The 12,135-nt window shown below is 42.7% G+C and overlaps 1 protein-coding gene across 8 annotated transcripts in view; it reads left to right on the top strand.

Moving 5' to 3' along the window:
• The window catches only part of APC (APC regulator of WNT signaling pathway), a 99,390-nt gene that overhangs the window by 22,188 nt on the left and 65,067 nt on the right, over nucleotides 1-12,135 (top strand). Inside the window, exon 1 of one of the 8 annotated variants that reach the window (XM_051782553.1) lies at nucleotides 2,550-2,569. The exons of 6 other annotated variants lie outside the window; for them this stretch is intronic. The gene's annotated coding sequence lies outside the window, so the exon portion shown is untranslated. Of the gene's footprint in view, nucleotides 1-2,549; nucleotides 2,570-2,971; nucleotides 3,050-12,135 lie in introns of those variants that run through there. One more of the 8 variants, XM_051782552.1, reaches the window with a different exon arrangement.

Here is a 12,135-nt window from a genome sequence, read left to right on the forward strand (position 1 = left end):
TTTTTTTAAATACTGTTTCATTGTAATCAGTTCTATTGAGAGAATCCAGTTGTGCACATGGAAAGCAGTTTCAAAAGAAGATAAGAGTATGTGCCACAATACCACTCACCTGTTTGGCTGTATATCAATGTTATAACACCACTGGAAGATACAATATGAGAAGGGTCATCTCATTGGTAATAATATGCTGTTTATTAAACTGGATTTCGCTTAATAGTGAATTTTGGATTTTGCTTCAGAGACAAGTGCACATGACACAGACACAGACCATAAGCTGCCGTTTTTATGAAATCATAACAGAATGGGGCATTACTGTGAGTGAGGAAGGGAAAGCTTTTTCCCTCCCACTCAGCTATTCATCTTGGCAGAAAGCATTAGGGAATTTGTACTTCTGCTTGTTCTGCAAATAAACATGGGAGCTAAGGCTATAGAGCAGTTAAAGGGCTCATCAGCACTGAACTTGCTCAGACTTGTGCAGGTTGTGACTACCAGACTCAGAAAGGATTAACCATTATCAGGACTAGCAAGGGTATTTTCACATAGTGAGAACTACAGTTAGTTTTTGAGAATTGCAGAAAATGCATTTGATGTGAGTAAATGAATGGAGTACATTATGTAGCCTTCTATTTTTAATACTCCTGTTTTGGGTTCTAGAAAATTAACTGTTTTTCTTAAAGCTTAGGTTTTTTCTTTCAGGTGTGGAATTTAGCTCTAGTGAATAGGATTTCAGTTTCTGGTCTTGTCTCTGTGCACTCAAGGTTGTCACTCCAGACTCTGTTGCACTTGCCACTTCTGAAAATGACTTAAAACTATTACTGAAGTGACCTGATTGCTACATAAGCCACAATTCGTATTGGAATAACTTGCCAACTGATAACGTAGGTGTTGGGCTATGTCTGTAGTTATTTGATTTTACACTTATGCTGATGTAAATAATTTGAGGATGGAGAGAGCTTCACAATAACAACCAGGAGCATTTTGGTTTGCTTTTCCAAGGGGTGGAACAGTCAAGTGTATCAGTAAGATACCAAGGGAGATGGCTTTAAGTCTAAGGCCTAGCTAGGTTCTAAACTTTAAACCTGGTAAGAGGAGTGTGGCAATTTGTTACACCTGAGGGAGGATAAACTTGGTCTCTGTGAAATGGAATCAAGTGGATCATAAAGCACCATAAACCATAGGATGGCAACGATTGCTGTAATTGATAGAAACTTTGTGGCAAAAAGTCATATAGCCTGAAACTGTCCCACTTTATTTTGGTTTAGGATGTTTTACCACAGCAGCTAAAGCGACAGCAGCTCTGTAGGTTGCCATCCTGGTGAAGTCAAAGAGCATTTTGTGTGATACTGTGCTGAAGGTAGCAGATGACATGTCACACATCTCCTAAATAGTGAAGATGTTTGATGAAAAGTTGTCTGGCAAAGAGCATCTTTCCTGAGGGTGGATTGTGGCCTTCTGTGACTGAAAAAGGACTTATGAGGAAACAGCTGAAATGAAAATGGCAGCATTTAAGTAATCTGTGGTGCAATTGCTCCCATGCAGGCATAGGCCTCTAGTGCCTCTAAATTCATTTGGTCCCAACCATGAGGTATCACGAATCTGCTTGTTTCATGCAAATCAAAGACATGATCATAGGAAGAATGAAATTTCCTCAGGCATATAAGGATATATGTTTTTAATAAACCATCTATCCTTAGTCTACTTGTATCAGGACAAACTCCATAATTTTTGCCATGCTGCAGGGAAGGGCATTCCTTTGTTCTGGATGAGGAACCATTGCACCTTTTCAGATATTCTGTCATGGACTGTTCTGTTGACATGGGCTGTGCTGCTCGTAGATTTATTCTTGAATTATTCTCTGGGATTAGAAATATTTAATATTGTGCTGTTTCTACAAAGCTGACTTTTACACTGGAGCTGGATTTTTTTAAAAACTTCCCCACAGTACCTGTTATATAGATAACTTTTTTTTTTGTAATGATAATACAGACTTCAAACTGTAACAGCTGAAATATGGGTTAATTTCTGCTGTCTCCTGTATTTCAGTAATGTGCTTCTTTGGGGTTTTAAGTCATCTTCATGAATACTTTGTTACACCCTTCCCCTTGGAGAGTGATCAGTTCTGGGAGGAGATTATAAAACAGTGTCATGAATTGATTTTGTTCATTTGTCTTTCAGATTTTTTTCCATCTGGTAGTTATTGTTCTAATGTGGTATAGCTTAAATGTACACGTTTGATCTGTTATTAAATTACCAGTAGCATGATCAGTTTTATACCTGAAAAGCACAGGAAAACAGGGGTTTTTTACTGAACTACAGATAAGTTTGAGTTGCCTTTGAAAGGCAATTGAGACACTGCTAATTAAAAACGCAACAGTAAGCGTATCCTTACTGTTGACTTTTTAACAAGCAGTGAAAAATTAGGTGAACTGCAGTGGCTTGAAGTCGAGCACACATAGAATTTTCGTTTTTACACAGAAGCGTTTTCCCTTTTTGTGAGCGCAGGAGGTGTCAGCGAGACACGGCGTTTAGTCCTTGAGCCTTTGCGGAGGGCGGATCAATGACAGGCCGGGTGAGTGACAGGCGGTGCGGGCGCCCCAGCCGGTTTCCCGCAGGGCGGGTTTGGTGTCTCGGCGCTCGGATGCGGAACCGGGGGGCCGGGCCGGGTTGGGTCAGGCTGGGCCGGGCCGAGTTGGGTCAGGCTGGGCCGGGCCGGGTTGGGTCAGGCTGCGCCGGGCCGGGCTGGGTCAGGCTGGGCCGGGCCGGGTTGGGTCAGGCTGCACCGGGCCGGGCTGGGTCAGGCTGCGCCGGGCCGGGCTGGGTCAGGCTGGGCCGGGCCGGGTTGGGTCAGGCTGCGCCGGGCTGGGTCAGGCTGGGCCGGGTTGGGCGGGGCGGGGGCGGGCGCTGCCGCCATTGGCTGGGGCGGTGCGGCCGCACGTGACCGGCGGGGCCGCGCCGTGCGCGCGGCGCTGGCGCAGCCGGTGGCGCGGGCGGGGCCGGGCCGGGCGCGGGCGGTGCGCGGGGATGGAGGGGCCGCGGCCGTGGCCATGGGGTGAGTGCGGCGCGCGGGCGCGGGGGTAACGCGGCTTCTGCGTGTTGAAAAAAACAAAACAACAAAAAAACGGGGTGCGAGAAAGGGCTGCGGCGCGGCGGGAGCGCCGCAGCCGGGGAGCCGGGCGGGCGGGACCGAGCGCGGCGCAGCGGCCGGAGGCACAAAGCCCCGCAGGGGCCGGCGGGGAGCGGGAGGAGGAAGAAGGAGGAGAGCAGGGCTCGGCGACGGAGTCAGGAGGCGGGAGGTGCCCCCGGGGAGCGCTGCCCGGCGGTGGCACCGGCCCGGCTTTGTTCGATGCCGCAGCGCGGGGGCCGCGCGGGTGGGCGGGCGGCGCGGCCGCGGCAGCGCCCGGGGATCCGCTGACTTCTCGCGGGTTTGTTTAACATGACAAAGGGGCGTCGGGGTCCGCGGCTCGACCTGAATGCTGTGGGAAATCTTGATAAATTATGTATGAAGCTATGGGTCCTTTCTTCCCCTTTGTCAGATACGCAGCTTTTATTCTAGTAATTAGGTCATTGCCGGCAGAACGCTCCTTGCGTTTAGAAAAAAAAAAAATGTGTGGCGATTTTTGGAGGAACGCATATGCTGCCAGATTATCTCATCCTGTTCATTGTTTAGGTCAAAGATATGAAATTCTTCCTGTTGACTCACATGGAGGACCTTGTTCGTTGGCTGTAAGGGGCATTTTTCTTTTGATAGGATTTTCTTCAGGGGACCAGTGGGGCCCGGTTTTGACTTGATTTGGAGAATCATACCCTGAAAAATGCCTTTTAAAGGCGTAGCAAGAAACATACAGCTTCTTGGTTTTCAGAGAAGGTTTTTCAGTAAATTTCGGTGAATAGCATCATATAGATCTATTTCTGTTTTTAAATACTTCTTCCACCCTTTGCTGTTTGTTCTATTGAAATTGCTTCTTAATGTTTTTTCTACTTTCTTCTTACTGTTTAGCTGGTTTTTTTTCTGTTATCTGATACAGATAATGGATTTATGAATATTTTGTCAAAATTACAGTTCTTGGAAAATACGTGTAAGCATATGTACTGAGAGCCATTTCCTGGAAGCACACTCTTCTATGTTTTAAGGAGTCTCGAAGTAACTGGTAAAACACTCTTTTCGCCCTCTCTGTTCTGTTAAATACAGTGATGCACAAAAAAAAAAGGCTTGATGAAGACAAGATTGAGTTTAAAGTCCTGATTTAAACATCCCCTCAAAACATTTTCTATATATACCATTATTTTTAGAATCATAGATCTCCTGTTTATCAGTAAGAGAGGCTTTGGATGATACTAAATTTTAAAAACATCATTCAAGAACTTATCATTTGGAATAACTGGTTTCAAAAGGTAAATTGGTGATACTAGATATTTCTCCTTGAACGTTTTGAATGTTTGTACAGTTGCTTAAATGTCGAACAACCACTAGATGCAGAGGCGCTTTCACCATTTTTTTTTCTAAAGGGAAAGAGGGTGACAAAAGCACAGTAGTGATTATGATGATTGTTATGGTGATGCTTCTTCCTGTATCTTTTGAAGTCTGAAAAAGGAGTCTTAACATTGTTCTGTGTAACCAGTGGAGCAGTTTCTGCAGGAAACAGTAGTCACACTCTTAAAATGGTAACTTAAATAAAAGATCGCTTCAAAATATAAAGCTTTAAATTATTTATGAGTGCAGTCTTTCTTAAACATCATCTCTTATACAAAATACTTGGTTATGGTGAATGTTCTGGTAGATATTATCGTAGTATACTGCTTTTCTGTCAGCATGGAATAATACGGCATAAGTTGGAAATGCATATGGCTAAAATTGGTTCCTTTGGTCTCTAAATTCTTATGTTAGATTTCAGTATGCATCTCAATTTAATTGGAAAAATGTTTCTGTTGATGATCTATGATTAATTCTTTTGTCATCAGTGTAGTGAAATCCTGTTTAAAACAGGTTATACTGCTGATGATACGCTGTAAGTTATTATCAGTGAAGACCAGGTCTACACTAATGGTTTTCCGAAATTCATGTAGGACCCACGTCATCAGATGCTGGTACATTTCATGCAGGACAAATGGTCTTCTGACCCCTAAAAGTGCTGAAGGAAACCCTGAAGATGACCCTGATAGGTCACCCAAGATAGAGAAATTCTTCATTATTATAAAATAGTATTTTTTACTTTTTTAATTAAAGCTGACTTATTTCATGTAAATGGTTTTGAGTTTAATTTGTGTTTTCAGTTAAAGTAGGAATATAAAGACCTGTGTCAGACTTTTTAATAGCTTAAACTTTCTAGAATTGAGTCCTTAAAAGATTATGAGAAATATGAAAGTAAACAGGAGCAAGTCATGTGCAGTGAGGGCATACACAATTAGCCATGAATAACAGAGATGGTCATCTTGAAGGATGAGTGTTCAGGCTTGTGAATCATCCCCGATCCAATATAAGTTCTGATTTAAATGATGTCTGGAGTGGTTTGTGTTCAATATAGTATTTAAATGCAAATCATGTTTCAAATTTTCACAGTTGTATTCTGAATACAGCATGACTAACCAGCTAAGGAACATCCCAGCCCAGAATTATAAAGGAAAAAGTAGGAATTTTCCTGACAGTGTAATAAAAGCTGAACTTGACAGTTCATAGCCTGAAATATATGACTTCCTGATTTTTACTCTTTTTGTATTAATGGGTATGTTTTTTCTTATTGTTAACATTCTTTAGTAAACTTCTAAATGTGGGATTATTTCTATTTCTCACACAAATGCACACTTGACCTCTATCATACTTGACCTGCAATGAGGCATACAAGAGCTCAAACCATGATCTTCTCATTCCTTCTCCTCCGGGTCTTTTAAGGAATGTGGGGAACATGGATCACTTAGGATAAATAGATGATACTTCTGTTCATGGTTGATGAGTACAGGCCAAGTACTGAACTTATGGAAGTATCCCAGAATATAATGATGGCTTGAAAGCTCTTGCCAAGTTATAAATTAGTTTATGAAAAAACAGAACAAAACAAAAAAAAACCCCTCTCTTCCCAATTCCCATTTGAAAGAATTTAGGAAGATCAGGTATAGTAACACTTCAGTGTTTTAGTCTGCTGTCCACAAAGATAACCTTCATGTGGAAGTGAATAGAAAAACTAAGAAGAAAATCCTCTTGATGCAGCTGAGGTTTACAGAAAATTGTGTGGTTTCCTGTTAAAGGGGCTATCCCTTTCACACATTACATTAGGATAGGAGATAATAGTAATGGCTCTTCATCTGGCCCTTGCTTTTTTTTTTTTTTTACATTGTTGAAAACCCCAGGAATTCACAGTGCTGCACCTAATCTAGAGATTGTAATTTGGTATAATTTGTTGCCAATTTTTTCCCATGTCAGCTTTTTCAAATGTATTAAAATGAGTAGTGTTATATAATTAGCAATTAATTTTCTCATATCAGAGCCCTCGTGTCTTAAAATAAGCTGATGAAGAACAGTTTTCTGTAATGGTTGTCTTATACTCCTTCCTCCATCTCTCTGATGACCTGAGTGTGATAGTGCAGAATGAATGGGAATGGGAACTGATCTGCTGTTACACTCATGGGCAATTCTTATTCTATATTTTCTTAGTTCTCTGTAATCACACTCAAAACAATTCAGCACTTTTCAGGCTGCTTGGTATATTTGTGTGCCTACATAGCCCAGATGGAGAAAAACCAAACAAAATGGCCTCCCTTTTAGCTGCTTCTGGCTAGGAGTTTTGCGGATTGTTCTTAAATTCGGGTGGGGAGAGGAGAGTTAAATGTGCTAGCAACAAAGGCCATTTTAATAAAGGATAGAATTATCACTTTATGGTGACTTATGGTGGAAATAACACCGTTGTTCAGTGTGATACTGGAGCAAGCAGAAACAGTTTTTCTATTCTGTCTGGAATTTTTGATTCTTTTACTATTTGAGTCCAGTGGAGAATTTTTCAGTGCGTAGGAAAGCAGAGAATTAAACAATGCCTGTGAAGAGTAAACATTTTTAGATTGGCAAACCTTGAAAGCACGCCCAAACTGATATGGATAAGGCAATCCCTGACCCAGTGATACTCATTTTTATAAGTTCTTAAACACAGCACTTGGTGTGCTGATATTTTGCTAGAATTGAAAAAGGACAAGCAGAAGGATATTTACATAGAAAAGCATTTAACCTGAAGGCAAGCTTCAAATGAAATAATGGGAAATCCAGTACAGGATTCAGTCAACAGAGAAAATGAATTAATGCAAATTGGCATGGTTTGATATGTTCAAAATAACAGCAAGAAACCCCCCCACTTCATTCTCACGAGTGTAAAGGTAACTGTATGAAAATGGTCGACTCAAGCCTTAAGTTATTCAGTGGAGCTGACTCACCTTGGAACAGCTGTGTTAGATTTTTTGCCCCTATCTCTCAGCCTTCCCCCTCTTTTGGAAATAGCTGTGTAACAGTTGCTGATCCATTGTGGTTAATGGTCCGGCACAGTGAGTTTAAATTGACACCTATTTCAGATTACCTTGGCAGTCAGGCACTAATCTGCAGTGGTTTAGCAGCTGTCACTCGAGTAGCTGAGCCCTCCCCCTCTTCCCTGGGTGGCAACCTTGCGGAGATGGGTGGGGCAGACAGCTGCGGGCAGGCAGCAGTGCAGCCCTCCCAGGCATCCCACTGTTAGCCATAACCACTTCCAAGTCACAGACCCTTGATCAAGTGCTTAAAAAAAATCTGGGTTTATATGTATTTAAACTAATGGGAAAAAAAATCTTCTGACAGCGTATTTTCTCCTTGAATTCAATGTGATATGTCCTTGAAGAAGTAATTCCCCATTAGTCAGATGGGAATGAATGGCAAAAATTGACAGAATGGTAAAGAATTAACAAGGACAAGATTCTGGGCTCACCACTGAAGAGCTGTGTAGAATTTGTGGGTGTAGAAAGAAATCAGAGTTGAAGATCCTTTCCAACCTTGCTAAATTATAGCCTAGATATTCATTAACTTTAGATAAAATCAATCTTTAGATTTAGATACAATGATCACAAAATTTAAATAGAAAGATTAAAAAGAAATTCAAAATATGCACACAATTATTTCAATTTGTTATATTAAGAAGACAACATGAAAAATCTCAAGTTAGAGCAGGAGCATATGTACTTACTGGTGACAGTAAAATGCAATGATAACGATCATAGATTTTATGGATGAAAAAATAGTAATGGAAGTATGAAATTTTTGTAAGGAGGTTTAATATATCATGAATTGTCAAGGTTCTTAAGTAGAACCTCTATAGGGCATATTGAGTATGTATGTTTACTGATTTCAAAGCAAAAGCCTCTGATCAATAAAAAATTGTAAATTTTCAGAAAATCTTGGAGTTTTTTCCTATCTTGGGATTTAAGGCCAAAAGGATTGCATGTAAATTCCTGTCTGGGCAGTGCTTACTGCTGCAGTTTTCTTAATGTAGAAAAAAACCATATCTAAATCTTAACAGTATGTTTGCATAAATTTATGCTTTTCATTAATTTTTATTTTAGTGCATAAAAGAGTTATATCTAGCTTGAAATTCTTTTTTGATATGGATATTCATGCAAAGTGCTGATTCAATAAAGCGTGAAATTTCTTGTCATAATTTCACCTTACTTTGATAGGAGGTGGAGAAGAAGCTTCTTAATGATAAGAAATATGGCTCAGGGAAGTAGGACAGCAAGATTTTAGGTCTGTTACAATGAGGGAAGTGAATTTTGAAGTTTCTGTATTCTAAGAGGCTTATTTTTTGGAGTAAATCTAGAGAAATGGTTTATCTCCATTCCTCCCTTTGAATGATGACCACTTTGTGAAGAAGTGATACAGTTAGAGTGCAAAAGGGATCTTGAATGAAGCATAAGGAGGGGCAAGGAAAACCTCCATTCGTTACTGGGTATGGGTGGGAATATAGTTATCAAAGATGAGGAAAAGGCTGAGGTATTTAACACCTTCTTTCTCTCAGTTTTCAACAGTAAGACAGGTTGTCCTGAGGACAGCTGGCTTCTGGAGCTTGTAGAAAGAGAGAAAAATCTGAACAGCCCCCCTGTAATCCAGAAGGAAACTGTTAATGACCTACTGAGCTGCTTGGATCCCCACAAGTCTATGGGACCAGATGGGATCCATCCTAGGGTGATGAGGGAGCTGGAGGAAGAGCTTGCCAAGCCTCTCTCCATCATCTATCAACAGTCCTGGCTCACTGGGGAGGTCCCAGATGATTAGAAATTGGCAAATGTCGCGCCAATCCACAAAAAGGGCCGGAAGGAGGACCCAGGAAACTACAGGCCTGTCAGCCTGACCTCAGTGCCTGGCAAGGTTATGGAGCAGATCATCCTAAGTGCAATCACACAGTACCTACAGGATGGACAAGGGATCAGACCCAGCCAGCACAAGTTTAGGAAGGGCAGGTCCTGTCTGACCAACCTGATCTCCTTTTATGATCAGGTGACCCGCCTGGTGGATGAGGGGAAGGCTGTGGATGTGTCTACCTGGACTTCAGCAAAGCCTTTGACACCGTCTCCCACAGCATTCTCCTGAAAAAGCTGCAGCCCATGGCTTGGACAGGGGCACTCTGTGCTGGGTTAGGAACTGGCTGAAGGGCTGAGCCCAGAGAGTGGTGGTGAACGGTGCTGCATCCAGTTGGCACCGGTCACTAGTGGTGTCCCCCAGGGATCAGTGTTGGGCCCAGTCCTGTTGAATATCTTTATTGATGATCTGGATGAGGGGATTGAGTCCACCATCAGCAGATTTGCAGATGACACCAAGTCGGGGGGCAGTGTCAATCAGCTGGAAGGCAGGAGGGCTCTGCAGAGGGACCTGGACAAGCTGGAGAGTTGGGCTGATTCCAACTGGATGAGGTTCAACAAGGTCAAGTGCCGAGTCCTGCACTTTGGCCACAACAACCCCATGCAGTGCTACAGGCTGGGGACAGAGTGGCTGGAGAGCAGCCAGACAGAGAGGGAGCTGGGAGTTTGGATTGACAGGAAGCTGAACATGAGCCAGCAGTGTGCCCAGGTGGCCAAGAACGCCAATGGCATCCTGGCCTGGATCAGGAACAGTGTGGCCAACAGGTCCAAGGAAGTGATTCTTCTCCTGTACTCAGCACTGGAGAGGCCACCCCTGGAGTGCTGTGTCCAGTTCTGGGCCCCTCAGTTCAGGAAGGATATTGAAGTGCTGGAGCAAGTCCAGAAAAGAGCAACGACGCTGAAGGAACTCGAGCACAAGTCCTATGAGGAGAGGCTGAGGGAGCTGGGGCTGTTCAGCCTGGAGAAGAGGAGGCTCAGGAGAGACCTCATCACTCTCTACAACTCTCTGAAAAGAGGTTGTAGCCAGGTGGGGGTTGGTCTCTTCTCCCAGTCAGCTATCAGTAAGACAAGAGGGCATGGTCTCAAGTTGTGCCAGGGGAGGTTTAGGTTAGATATTAGAAAGAATTTCTTTACAGAGAGGGTGATCAGACATTGGAATGGGCTGCCCAGGGAAGTGGTGGATTCTCCGTCCCTGGAGATTTTTAAGATGAGACTGGATGTGGCACTTAGTGCCATGGTCTAGTAACCACAGTGGTAGTGGATCAAGGGTTGGACTTGATGATCTCAGAGGTCCCTTCCAACCCAGCTGGTTCTATGACTCCAGGATTCTATAACAGTGAATTTCACAAGGGTGGGTTTTGTGGCCTGGGTGCGATGCATTTTCCCTTGGGCCACGTAAAATGTAAAATGGATCCTGCAGGCCAGAGCTCTTCCCTTCTCCTCCATTCTCCCCAGCCATCATGGTTTTGTTCAGTGGGAAGAAGAGTCATTTATTCTTTATTCAGCTGACTCTGACCCCAGTGATGTTGAATGTGTTGAATGTGGTACAGCTTCAGACTAATGGGCCACGGCTAAACTGTTCCTTGCTTTCCCTTGGGCTGGTTACTGGCTCTGAACAAGGTGATACCTGACTGGGAACCTTATCTGGCCAAGAGGGTCCAGAGTTTAACTCTTTCTCCAAGTCAAGTGATTTGACCACTGAAAAAGTACAAGTGGGGGGTGCAGTGATACAGTCGATTTCTATTGATGCTGACCATTCTGTGTTTAAAAAATTTGTGCAAGTAGGTTTTTTTTTTGGTACTAAGATAATTTGGAGCATAAATCCAAGGATTGTTTTGGGACCTGAACTGTGATTTGATGTGTTTAGGTTGAGGCAATTGGTAAAAATCTATTTTCAGAAGAGAAGCAGATTTTAATTTTGTGGGCTTTATCTCAATATATATGGAACAGCTTATATGTAATGGAGCCTTTGATTTCACTCTGCAAATCACATGCCTGAGAGGTGTTGCAGTGTTCAGCATTAGAAAGCCTAAGCTGGTCGGTTTCCCCCATTTTAAAATTAAATAATGGTGTCTTTTGTGAAATACTTTGGCATTTCATTATTTCAGGAGAAAAAAACCCAAATATCTTGGAGGTAGGAAAATAAGTACAGCATTCATCTGTATTGGGGTTTAGGAATACACGATTGGATTTCTTGAACCATTCAAGTCTGTCAAGTTCCTTCCTGTGTCATGTGCTTGGCAAGAATGTTGCTGAACTACAACTTCTAATAGATGCTACCAGCCTAGGTTGATAAATGACCAATTTATACCCATTTGGTCTGTGCTGGTATTGTGTTTTAACATAAATATTTTTCTCTCTCCTCAGTGTTTTCCCCTCCCTAATGACAAAGTTTAGCTGTGTCATTCCAGCCTTTGTTGTGCCGAGGCAGCCAAGGTTTGCCTGTCAAATCTGTCATCCCTGATCACTTGGCGTGATGAGAGACTCTCATCCCTGATCACTTTTAGTCTTTCTCTGCACCCACTTAAATTCACTTTTCTTACCCATGTCCTTGTAAAATGATTTGATAACTGGGGATCATGTTTGCTTTCCTTGTGCCAGTACTGACAGTGCCCAGGTAGCCTTTAGGCTGAGAGGCTTGACTGCTTCAGGTGACAAGATTCCTATGTGAGTGACCCGGTGTTGCTGCACTGTTTAATTCCGCCTTGTTTCTACTGCTTCATCTCTCAGTTCATCAAATCCATGTAGTCCTCTTACCTTGTGCAACCTTTTGTGAAT

The sequence above is a fragment of the Manacus candei genome, unplaced genomic scaffold (assembly GCF_025592945.1).
Source record: "Manacus candei isolate 608988 ecotype Guabito, Panama unplaced genomic scaffold, ASM2559294v1 h1tg000016l, whole genome shotgun sequence".
NCBI lineage: Eukaryota > Metazoa > Chordata > Aves > Passeriformes > Pipridae > Manacus > Manacus candei.